We start from the raw sequence: 13,191 nt of genomic DNA, 5'->3' as shown, positions 1-13,191 counted from the left end.
GGCCAGTGAGGAAGGGGAAAAGTAAATAAACAAAGGAGGAGTGGGGGATGGTGAGTTGGGGACAGAAAGGCCCCTGAAAAAAGGCAGAAAAGAAAAGAAAAGCAGATGGCGGCCAGAAGCGGCAGTGAAGGCACAAAAAGACATAAATAAATGGTGGGGTGTGTTGTGTCTGATTTAGCTTGGCAGAGGGAATGCAGAAGGAATGTTGTGATGTCATGTGGAGTGTTTATGTCCGAGTGTTGGAATGCTTGAGTGAATGTTCCATGTGTGTCAGTTAGTCAGCCAGAGGCCTGAGTGATGGGCTGCCAGTGTTATTATGTCCTATAACTATCTTATATGTAACCTAAGTAACTGCTTGTGAAAGTAACTAAGAAGCATGTAATAAACCTATCAAGCTGTCTTAAGAAACTTGAGAGTCACTTCACTACAATGGCGACGAGCTGGTCTTCCAAAGAAGAATCTGCACAAGAGATGCTGGATAGCTGGTGAACCTGCTGCAGGGGGTGCAGAAGGACGGAGAAGGACAACACTGCCCCCACATCAAGTAAGGCCCATCACCGAGGGTGGGAAAAAGGGAGAGGTGAAGAGCTGGGCGGATAGACAGTCATCATCCGGTGTGAAAACCGAGTCCAGCTGCTCCCTGGGAAGGGCCCATAACAGCAGTAATGAGCTGTCCATGAACTGTAAGAGGCTGGGAAGGAGTAAAGGAAGTTATTCCACCAGCAGGATAGTACAGATTCCAGGTGAGAAGCGTTCATCATTGAACGCTTTGGATCCCCAAGTAAATCAGCAGGGGAATGCAGCAAGCTTGATCCCATAAGCGGGTGATGGTGCAATGGTTTGCTCTCATTGGGAGCAACATACTGGACGTGGGGAGGCTTATGCTCTGGAGACAGGATACGCCGGAGTGACCTCTGCTAATGTTAATGGTTAAAAGCATCTAAAACTGTGCGGAGCGGAATTCCCTGGTAATGTTTCAGTAACATTTACTTATGACAAATATATGCCTTTATGAGGGTATGGCATGTGAGGGGGCCACGCTCCTGGCTGGCGGTTGGAAATAGCACAGTCCGCATGGTCCACTCTAGCCGGAGGTTCACCTCATTATAGTGACGTCATGGCCATACGGTAAGAGTTGGTGGAACCTTGGAACACCCGCATCACACCCAGTTCCTTTGCCCGTTTAAATGTCCAAGGAGTGAGCGGTTCGAGGATGGTTGAATGGGCACTGCGATGACATGCAAAGGAACAGCACTTTTGGAAAAAAGGACCACGCAATGTCCCCAACGTAACCAGGAAGTTGGTGATGGTGAAGCCGAACTGCGCTGGATATTCATCGCAGCCAATACGGAGTCTTGTCTGATGAACCAGAAGGGGGTATGCAAGAAATGGTTATGTGGAGATTCCCCTGAAATGCGTCATAGTGAGGATCATTAGGCAGCTGAGTCTTTGGATGTACTGGAACTGCCGGGACATTGGAGCAGGGCAGGTTATGGAATAATGTGAGGCTGATGAGCGCTTTCTTTCAGGTAACGGGATGACATTTAACATGGTACGACGTGGGACAGATCCATTTGGTTAGGAACTGGGTGAGATGGTGTCTGGTTATTTCTACTCAGATTCTAGGAGAATGGTCTCATGTATCCTTTTGTGTCTTATTTGTGCCTATATCTGCTCGTTGTACATGGGTGGTGTTTAGGGTTATCTGGTGTTTCAAGTGTGGATGGTGTCAGGTATGGTTCGGATAGGGTGTGAGGTTTCTAGCTTTAACCGTTTTGAGGATTTTCAGTTTATGGTCACGTGAGTGACATGGACTTCTAGCATTTGTGTTTTGGGATTTTTAATATGATTACCAACAGAGTGTTGCTTGAATGCATGGGTTCTGCAGGATGGCTGAAGTTATAGGATTAACATTCTTTGAGGAATTTCAGCTGATAGGTCACCTTAATGCGATTTGGACTTTGATACAGACTTTTAGGTGAATATGTAATGCATATAAATTGTTAGGTTGGTGACTAGAAATTATTTCTTTGAGGGTTTCCAGCTGATAGGTCACCTTAATGCGATTTGGACTTTTAGGTCTGGTTTTGATTTTGATCTTATGCTACCTGTTGTGAATAGTTCCAACATCAATGTAGGGGAGAAGTTGCATTGGGGGTAGCGCCTTCAATACTGGTATGGATCGGTTGTTATGCAGTGCTTTCAATTCTGGTATGGTCTGGTATGGATGGATGCGGTTATGAGTGCCTTCAATCCTGGTTGTGGATGGTGCTTACATAGATGTTATGAGTATGGTTTGGCTGATGGTGAGTGTGCCTGGTCGGCATGTTTGACCTACCAAATGCGGTTGCTGGGTGGTACCCTCAGCAATGTATTCAGTATGGTATGGGCGTGTCTGTGCTAGGGGCATGCATGGTTCAACGGTGCACGTGTGTTAATGGTGGTAGCGCCACCAGTTTGTCTGGGCGTAACTATAAATAGGTTATGCATGGTTACTCCACGTATGGCTGTATGAGGTGGTAGCGCCACCTATTGTCAGAGTCTGATTGAGGGTAGTCAGGATAGGTGAATGGTGGTGTCTGGGTGGTAGCGCCCCCAAACAGGTCTACGTGACCATGGGTGGTAGCGCCCCCAGTAGGTGAACGTGAGTCCCGCATTGTTAGGGCTATGTGGATGCGGGTGGTAGTGCCCCCGGGATGGATATGGGCGTGTCTGTGGTGCAGGCACTGCATGATTGTGTTACCCCGACTTTGAGTGTGGTTTACTTATGACAAATAATGTTTCTACTGCACATGCGGCTGCTTTGGCTGCACTATGTGTGCTTTCATGACTCTTTCCAACCTCATCAGGTTCCGGAGCGTGATAATGAGATTTGTTGTTGGTCTCGGTGTGCCTGGCCAGTTCATCGGGTATGAGGTGAGTGTTTGAATGTCAGAGCACGTGTTGTGGGCTTGCCCTGATGATGTGAGTCAGTTTGAATGATATTTATATGTATGGAGGTGTGTCATGTAATGTCTGTGTTGTTGTCGGAAGAGGGGAGGTGTGTTGTGTATGCATTATGTAATGTTGCTCTCTGAAATATCCCAATGTAAGGGGAGGAGATGTGTTGTGTCTGATTTAGCTTGGCAGAGTGAATGCAGAAGGAATGTTGTGATGTCATGTGGAGTGTTTGTGTCCGAGTGTTGGAATGCTTGAGTCAATGTTCCATGTTGGTCAGTTAGTCAGCCAGAGGCCTGGCTGATGGGCTGCCAGTGTTATTATGTCCTATAACTATCTTATATGTAACCTAAGTAACTGCTTGTGAAAGTAACTAAGAAGCATGTAATAAACCTATCAAGCTGTTTTAAGAAACTTGAGAGTCACTTCGCTACAATCGCGACAAGCTGGTCTTCCAAAGCAGAATCTGCACAAGAGATGCTGGATAGCTGGTGAACCTGCTGCAGGGGGTGCAGAAGGACGGAGAAGGACAACACTGCCCCACATCAAGTAAGGCCCATCACCGAGGGTGGGAAAAAGGGAGAGGTGAAGAGCTGGGCGGATAGACAGTCATCATCCGGTGTGAAAACTGAGTCCAGCTGCTCCCTGGGAAGGGCCCATAACAGGAGTAATGGGCTGCCCGAACCTATCAAGCTGTGTTAAGAAACCGGAGAGTCACTTCACTACAGGGTGGATGGCAGGCAGGAGCGGGAATAGGAGGGGACATGCAGCAAGAACAGAAATACATAAACAAATAGTAGAGCAGATTACGGCCAGTAGGGACGCGGATGGCGGGAGGTAGCAGAGTTGGGTGACTACAAGGGGGAGCGGATGGTGGGGGAACGTGACAGTGAGGGCAAGAACAGAAATGAATAGTGGAGTGGATGGTAGGCGGGAGCGGTGGTGAAGGCACTAACAGAAGTAAATAAATGGTACGGCAGATGGCAGGTGCTAGCGAGGATAGGAGGGGACATATGGCCACTTAACCTAACAAAGAAGGGTTCCCCAAGTAGGCCCAAAAAGGAGTAATCTGCTTCAGAAAATAGGATAGAGGCTTTGCTCATCTGTTGATGTTTGCAGAACCAGGAGAAACATGTTTGCCTTTTAAAGTGTGCTTTTATTGTGTGCACTAGCTTGTTGTATCAGGAAGGGTAAGGCCCAGTGTCTGGGATTGTTTGTTATTTGCAGATGTTAGTTGGGGTGGATGTGAGATTTGTGTGTATCGCGTGGTACATTGCTGACACTTTGGATGTTGGGAGGTGTGCGGGAGAGAAGCTGGAGTGGCAGTGATTAGTACAGGAACAAGCATCTGAGTTTAGTGTGCTTTCAGCTCGGAGACAGCCGTACCCTAATCAATATAGGGTCTATACTTCTAATTCAGCTAAATGCAAAACAATGGCTACCCTCAGATTCTTTTAAATCGAATACATAGACTACCCTTAGAAGCATTCAGGTGTAATACATAGGCTACCATAAGGATTATAGCTAAATGTAGTACAATGGCTACTCTCAAGTTCTTCTACATGCAATACATCGATTGCCCTGGGTATTAGTCTGAGTGCAGTACCTTGGCTATCCTCAGAGCTCCTCCAAGTGCAACACATAGGCTCCCCTAAGGATTCATCTAAGTGCAATACATTGGATACCCTTGCATATTGATAAACATTTTCGGCGCAGATGCATAAACAGACCAGAAGAATTGTTTTGATCTGCCTGGAGCGTATTCATAAACAACAAACTGGAAGCCTTTGTTTCGATATGTCTAGAGCACACTCATAAACATTCTCTGAGCCGATGCATAAACAAACAGCAGCTATATTGTTACTATTATTAGGGTATTTATTAAGCGCAGAACTAGCTTCGGGAAGCAACATAGTGCTTTACAATTATAGGGGGAGGAACAAAGTGAGGGAAGCAGAGAGAAGAGGACCGGGGAGTTAAGAGGTGAGGTTGGGCAATTAGCAGCATGGTGAGAAGACAACAGGGAGCAGATCACTGAGTTTCAGGTAGGGTGGGGAGTGAAGGATGTGTGAACCTAAGTGTTAAGGAGGAGACATTCCTTGAAGAGTGTGAGAAGTTAACTGGTTCCGACGATGGAAAACGTGATGCTCGTGTGGAGCTACCTAACCTCGGTCCATCCTCTCCACACAGCAGCACTTCTGGCACCCACAACAGGTGCAGATGCCGGAAGAATCATCAGCCACATCATATAAGACTACCCCTGAGACTTCTATCACGTTAACCCCATGGTATAGGTCTGCTAGGGATCCTGGAACCCCCTCCACCTCTCAAGGGCCATATCTAAAGGGACTCTAGGAAGTGAGGCTGTATGGGGCTCCACTATGGTGTGTAGTGTATATGAGTTGGGCTAGGGAGGGGTAGGATGATCCAAAGAGGATTGGGAGTATGCTAGTCGGAGTTGGGATAGGGATGGGTAAGATTAACCAGAAAGGCAGTTGAGTGTGCTAATGTGCCTTGGTTTAGCATGGGGGTTGGGAGTGCCAATAGAGCAGGGGAGTGTGTTAGTGGGAGCTTGGCGAGGGGTTATACAATGAGTCAGTAGTCAAGAGGATATAGTGTATGAGTGACAACTTGTAAATAGAGCAATTATTTAGTTCTACACACGTTCATTATGTTCTTTGTTCATTCATGTACCTAAGGTAAATATTCAGGTCTAATTTGGTGTGAGTCTGTTAGAATGGTAAGTGTTGAAAAGGCCGTAATATATTCTCCTCAAAAGCACAGGAAGGACAGAGAGAGAACTTCTCACAGACATAACACAGTGAGAGCCAATGAATAGGAACTCTCACTGTAGGATATGTGGGGTTGTTTTCTTTAAAGATATAAAATCTTTAGGGAAAATTGCGACAGTGGGTCCTCTGGAGATTCGTGTTCATAGAAATCGCAATACACGAACTGAGAGTACTTTTTTAGATGTTATTTTAAAAAACATCTCCCAAACAAAGAATCCGATTTAAAAGATAAAATATTAATTTGTAAGGCAGACGACATATGCCCTAATGTATATGGCATGTGCTTTTTAGCAAAATACTAACAAACAATGGATAGTGTGTAAATGTTAGCGATAGGGCAAGTTCCTCGATTATCCCCTCACCCTAGAAAGGCGGCGCAACCAGCGCTACCTAGGGAAAGAAAGACACACGGGCTTAGTTGAGTGTGTTTGAAGGGCAAGAGAGACTAGGGCGACACGTGATGGTAAATGTGAAATTGATGCAGTAATTGACCTGAGATTTTGTTTGTATGATAATGTACTAGGGTAATCTCTAGGTATGAGACCCTGGACAGTGCAATATGTGTTTTGTCGGCAATCTGTATCCCAGCATGGTGAACTATGATGTGCTTCCACATCCTATAGCGCGTCTGTAGGCATTTGTTGGGGATGGACAGCACACATGGTTGTTTAGGCTGTGTGGTGCTCAGGTGTTTTTGATTATACTCTTGCTGTTCTGATGCAGCTACTTAGGTGAGCCTTACATGATTGGAACTTCCTTTAATACATTGTGTGAGCGGCACTTTTTATATGGGGTATGATATGGCGGAGGACTGCTTCCTACAAGAGTATTATTGGTACATATTATGGGGACCCTGATGGAAATTTACATCCAGATTTGTGGTTTTGTTCTGCTCTGACTGTCATTTCCACCTCCTTCTGGCTGAATGTATTTTTGGGGGGCGTTTTGGCAGGATTCAAGGCACTTTTTTATCCTCTAATGTGGTGATACCTTTGCCCGGGAGAATATCAGAAATAAGAACACAATATAATGTGGTGATACCGTTGCCCGGCAGAATATCAGAAATAAGAACACAATTGTGTTATTTCTGGCATACTACCAGTGGTGTTCCCTTTGGTCTTTGCTGGCATATTTCTTTTGGTGGTATCTGACTTGGAATCGGGTAGGCAGGTATTGACTGGCGATATTGCTAGATACCGGTAGTCCTAGATACTAATGTTTTTACCCTTACCAATAAACTGCTAATGAGGCTCTAGTAGTCAACTGAAAAAATACAACTCAGATAGCTACATTCTGTCATAGGATAAAACAACCTTTGATTGGGGCCCCGGGGAGTGATGGCCAGCTTACTGATGTGTCCTGGCATGTTCTGTGACGCAATAGGCCTCTTTTGGTTAGTCGACCCAGAGCGATCTGGCTCTCATCACTTCTGGGGACCATTCAGCAGGCAGTTCTGTGGCAACCTTTACTCTGCCACATGCTTTCACATGGCTGTGGGGACAAATCGGTCACACACATAGAAGATCCTGCCCTTTCCTCAGCCATGTGAGAAGAAACCCCACATTGGGGTTCTCCAGCGGGGTTTGTCATCTGGCCTCTACTGCCACACCTCTTACAGTAAAGGATTTACAAAGTAAAGAAGCACTTGCAAGGAACTCTAGAGTCTGGTATGCAAGGCAATGAAGTGCGGAAAAACTCTACAGTCGCAGCATCTCACTCATGATGGCATTGACACAAGAATAGTAGTATGAGTGCTCCTAAGATCTCCATTACCTAAGGAAATTTAGAGACAAACAGGAACCTTATTATAGGACGCAAGCTACCTCTGAATGATACTCCAAATGTGTCTGATCTTCTCAGCACAGGGGAGTCAACGGAAAATACCCATCAATGTACAGTGGGGTGATCCGTTTTGGGGATTCTAGAGGGAACATAAGAGGCACCTTCTTGGGTAGAGACCGACGGGAAAATAGAGCAATGTTTAGAGGGTGCTAGTTTGTTAGTCTGTACACGTAAGGAGGGCATAAGGTCAATGTAGTCCAAAGTCATGACAGAGTCAAAAGCAGTGGTTATAGCAAGGAGAGAGTCTTTGTGTGTAAGTAGAAGGGCAGGGGAGCAGGCTTTTCACCAGCAGCTTAAGTGGTGATGTATGGTAGTCCTCAGCTTTTTGATGCCTGGGAAATGACATGGCTGAGAGCGGGAGGGGTGAAGGATATGATATGATATGATATGATATGGCATTTGTAACGTAATTTGTAAGGAGCAAGCTGGACATCGATAATCAAATCTGCCGACCCTTGCAGTGTTGAATTCAGTAAAGGTGAATTCAACAGAATGAGCAAGAGGGTGAGGGAGGTTGTGGCGAAAGGTCCTTATTTGGCCAAGATCAGTGTATTATGGAGTGATGCTTGAATTTCATTTTTTACTAGCTGAGGTATGGTGGTGCAAGAGTGGAATGGGACAAAGATGGTGAAATAGATGAGTGAGTGGTCAGAGGGTGAGGTGCCAACAGACTGAACTCACGAGAGGAGGATAGAAAAATGAGGAAGCTGAAGTCTAGTAATTTGCCATGTGCGTGGCGAGGAAGGTTATGCTTGCTGACCAGAGAGGGGTTTGTTGGATAGAGTGCAGGACCACTGTAACTGATGGGCTTCGGTCAAGTTAGGTTGATGTCACACATTATAATGACAGGGACATTCGATGGAATAGATTTTAGTAGTAGGCTGAGGACTATGAAGAAATGCTTGAGGGTGCCAGATGGGCAGTCAGTGAGTAGGATAGGTTGAGAGCAAAAGTTGGACCGAGATTTTTTCAAAGGAGAGTGTGAATTCAGAGGAGGAAGGGGGGCCAATTGTGTGTCCTTACCAATTATTATACCAACAACACCACCTTGTTTTGTGAATTGAAAGGAGTGTGAAAATGTAGAAAGGTCAGTACAGAGGGCAGCCAGAGTTGCATTGTCGAGAGGGGTAATCAATGTTTTTGTGACAGCCATCACCAGAATATTTGATTATGGGAGTTAAAATGGTTGGCAGGAGAGAGATTTTATTGCAGAGGGATTGCGTATTCCCGAGACCCAGTTTGACTTAAGTCAGGGACTGAGAGGGTGGAGTGGAAGGGCAGGGAGTCTCTTGAGGGAGATGGCTGGGATAGATGAGGTTTGAGTGGAGAGGAAGAGGATGAGAAATATGCACGGAGTGCCATTTGGAAGGTGTAGGAGTATAAGGGTGGGGGCAGGGGTGACAAGCAGAAGAGGAGCAGTGGGGCAGTCAGTGGCGTTCTGCAGAGGCCCCCAGAGAAAGGCAGAGAAATGACAGTTAAGAGAAGAGGTAGGGTGGGCAGAAGCTTGGGCAACATATATGTGGCCATGGGTTAAGTGGGGAAGTAGACCTGAGGGTGCACAGATCCTTACCAGGTGAGGTGATAGGGAGATGCGGCAGGATCAGGTTTGTGGCTCTTAACCTGTGCAGGCCCGAACAATACCAAACAGGAGACACCCTTGTCCTTGGTGCCACTTGCACAGGAACGCCTGGCAATGGAAAACCTGGAGACCAGAGTATGAGTGGGGAGTGGGTGTGTTGGGGATTTATGTGTCCATTCAGAGAGTCCATTCAGTTGATGCATCTGACACACACTCCAAAGTCAACAATCTCGATGTCGCAGAAGGGGCAACACAGATATTTATAAATCAGATGATTTGAATTGGATACCAGGCCAAATAAAAAATGACTGCAATCTCAGGGGGTCTGGAAATACAATGGCCCTCATTACAAGTTTGCCAGGTTATTCTGGTGGGATACCGGCAAGCTGACCTACCGTTTCTGCCGCCTGATATCCTGGAATTTCTGGGATATTACAGGTGGCAGAAAGGGTGGTAAATCCTCAATCAATGTCGATTGCTGGAATTTCCGGCACTGGTAAAACCAGTGCCGGAAATGCCATCCGTTTTTTTGCCAGTGGAAGCCTGATTTACCTCGGGTTCTTGGCTGGAGGTAAATCAGTGAACCTACACCAGGAAACTGCCGGTCACAGAATTACTGGCAGTTTTACCTGCAATTTTCCCAGACCGGCAAACCTTTAATGACCCCCAATATGTTAGAAGGTATGGCCATAATCTTCTCTTGCTTGTAAGAGTCCTGCCAACCACACTCACATTCATCGGGGACAATGTAGAAAAGGGGAACTCAGAGGGGAATCAGGCCCTGCAATACTCAGTGCGTTTGAAGTGTGTCATTTACAAAGGGTCATGGGTAATGTAACATAAAATGCTATTTTGGAGTTCCATAACAGTGTGGGGGTAACAGTAGAATGGGTAGGTTTCTTTGCACAGCCAAGCTTGTCAGAGCAGTGTATGACAAAAGTCATTGTACAGTGGTGTGATGTCAGAGGCGAAATAAATTAGTTTCAGCTGTAGCTGGACCTACAAACGAAAATAGGTTGTCGCTCTCCACCCACTGGCCTTAAGGACACAGCTTTTTCAGTTCACCTAGACATTTGCCACATCTTACGTGCGTCTGTGCTTCAGTTGTCCCAGCTGACTTCATTAAAATGGTCCCTTGCACTAACTGGTTAGGTAACAGCTTGCAAGCAACGTGACTTTTTCAGTTTGAGGTTCAAGAACAATAAACCGTAGAATGATCGGTATAGAGGAGAGATTGTATACCCTGGGGTGCAGTGCTAAGGGAACCTACTCAGTGTGAATCCCAACCTATATTTGTCCGAAGGCTCTTAGCACCTATTTGTGGGAGCAAGTGGTAGGTGTCACATGTTATAATTCATAAATGAAGCTCAATGTGGAGGTAATGCTGTGCAGTACCACGTTGCCAAGGAGGCACAGCACCACACACACAGAGCAGGCAAGAGATTCAAAACCCTAGCCGGCATGGAAGTGGTGGACAAGCAGGGCACTGATTACGAATGGTGCCGCATCGAGGCAGTGTACTGGTTGTCCCTGCTGGGCAGGAAGGAACATTCTGAGCAACGTCCGGAGGATGTGCCTAGAATTGGCTCAGAATTCCAATACCAGATTGACTGAGTCAATCAGAATGTTCCAGAAGGTATTCTAAATGACACAATAGACCACTTACATTTCTCTCTTGTTCTCCATGATGCCAGTCGGACTCTTGGCTGAAACATATCTCCCTTCCTAATACCTGGCCATGCACAATTATGTATGTATGTGTTTCTCTGATGAGACATTGTGCATTTCACTACACAACTATAAAAAAAAACACTTAATTTCACAACACTAGTCATTGACTTTTAGATACTTTCTTTTTCACATCAACACATATTCCATATTTTGGAATGTTGCCAGAGTAGAAACACATCTATGCCACGTTTACACAACTGTCTTGTAAAATGCACCCTTTTTGTACTTCCAATCTCGATGGGACCAAGCCTGACTTGCACATGGTCTTTCCCATTCTGTAATGGCATGGCAGGCAACACAATGATGGTCTGGAGGGTTGCCCAGAACAATGCCCTTGATTTAGTTAATAGGATCCAGTGTCCTGCTTTAACATTACCACGCTAATGGAGCACAGCCACTCTCTCTGCCTACATCCATTGACTGCTGCTCTAACGTTCTGGGAACTTTTACAGAAAGTCTGCTCTCAATGGTTTGACGCAGCTTCAGAGTGCAATATGCCTTTTATTGGCTTTCACCCCTTCCAAGTGTTCTCCTTTGGCTTCTGTTGTTACAAGGATTTCACTTGATTTTCCCATTCATTCGTTAGGACAGAGGGCTGAGGGACTGGCATGATGTACATCATCATAAAACAACTAGGGGCACAGAAACCACATTATTAGAGATCTCTGCGCGCCCCTCAGCCCTATCTCGCGCGATTGCTGCTCGACCCCCTTCCGCCCCTAACACATCAAGCTTCATCAACACAAGTTACTATATTCGGCTGGGCACCCCCTGGCAACTTCACCCTTCCAGGGTGCTTGAGGAATTCCCCAGTACAAACTTCCCCAACCTTTCCTGTCTGACAGCATCATGCAGCTGAAAACAAGACACAAAAAGGCACAGCATGTTTTGTACTCAAACGAAAATCAATATTGGCTGGAAAGTGCTTAAATAAATCCCCACCAGGGAGAACGCAGTAAGAGGCCTCGTGTTGGGAAATTAAGATGTGTCTCATCCTAATATTTATCTTACATCTGAGAGCTTCTGTACATGGACACCTCCGTGAACATTCACTTCCGGTTCCCCGAGGGTCTGAGGGGATAGGTGATGTGCTGCACTTCCAGGATGTACATTCGAAAAACATTGTATCTGTGCTCCACTGTACCAGGCCAGACACCCCTGTCCGTATCCCTTAAACAGGGGCCATCTTCCAGATAATGGCGTGAGTAACACAGTCACAATGAACCTTCGTAGGACTTCATCTAGGCGGGCAAGTCATAATTCACAAACGGTTACACACCCCATGAGCCATATGGTTACATATCATAAAAAAAGAGCACCATTTCGTTTTCTTAGGATTGTTTCCTTATAAGTGGTGTAACTTAAGGCGAATGGACCCCCTTGCAAAATTCAGCCAGAAGCCCCTGAGATTCAACCAGCCAGAGACATGACCAGATCTTGGAGAAACGTGTGGCCCCTAGTTAGTGGGGACCTTAGGCTCCCCCATGGGTATCAGATGCACCTCTGATCCTAATTGAATTTTTGAAAGGATGCGCCCTTCTGAGCACTATTTAATGGCAGGTACATCTAGCAATATTTAGGATGAAAACTGCTATTTAATCAAGTGTACAACTTTTTTTTTAAATAGCCATTTCCTGTTCCATGTGGCAGCGTTTGTTTCATTGTGCCTCATTATGGAGAAGATGTTGGATTAGGAACTGTCTGTCAAAAGCAGGTGAAACCCATTCTGTAACAAGTCTTAATGTTGCCCTTCGTAACAGTTCTATTTATATATAAGGGGAAAAAACGATTGACTTAAACACAAACATAGTAGCATATGATATAGACACCAACTATTTGCCTCATTTAAAAAGGCTAATTCGAGTAGATTCGAGTTGTATTACCTGTTGCTGGATCGGCAGCCCTTTGCGGTTGAGCAGAACCTTCCAGAAGTCGCTTCGGTTGGATACGGAATAGAGAGCAGACGGTGGCAGTTGTCAGTTCACGAGCCGATGCGGGGAGTGCAGGGCTTCCAGGATCGACACGGTCCTCCAGCTGGGAGTCAGCCTACTTCCCGCCCGGCAGAGGCTTCCTGTTATTGTTCCATACTTTACAGATGCCAACAGCTAAGAGGAGTGTGGAGGAAACCAGATAAAGGCGCAGGCATGATTGCCCGACTACCTGATTCACTGGGGAGGGCAAGAAGCTGGGACATGGCTTAAAGAAAGAAGTAACTGTTTAACCGTACTAAATGGTAAACATTACAGGTTACATAGAGGGCCTGCTTCACATTAGGGGATTGCACCATTGCTAAACGCTTCTGTGAATCAG

General features: G+C 45.9%; 1 protein-coding gene across 1 annotated transcript in view; it reads right to left on the bottom strand.

Annotated features, from left to right (window-relative positions):
- CDH5 (cadherin 5) overlaps positions 1-12,906 on the bottom strand; it is a 302,086-nt gene extending 289,180 nt beyond the window's left edge. The window contains exon 1 of the mRNA XM_069653040.1: positions 12,765-12,906. The gene's annotated coding sequence lies outside the window, so the exon portion shown is untranslated. The remainder of the gene's footprint in view (positions 1-12,764) is intronic.
- Positions 12,907-13,191: the final 285 nt, after the last annotated feature.

Source organism: Ambystoma mexicanum, chromosome 1p, assembly GCF_040938575.1.
Source record: "Ambystoma mexicanum isolate Mex_15411 chromosome 1p, UKY_AmexF1_1, whole genome shotgun sequence".
Classification (NCBI taxonomy): Eukaryota; Metazoa; Chordata; class Amphibia; order Caudata; family Ambystomatidae; genus Ambystoma; species Ambystoma mexicanum.
The sequence above is the reverse complement of the archived record's forward strand: the minus strand, read 5'-3'. Positions and strand labels throughout refer to the sequence as shown.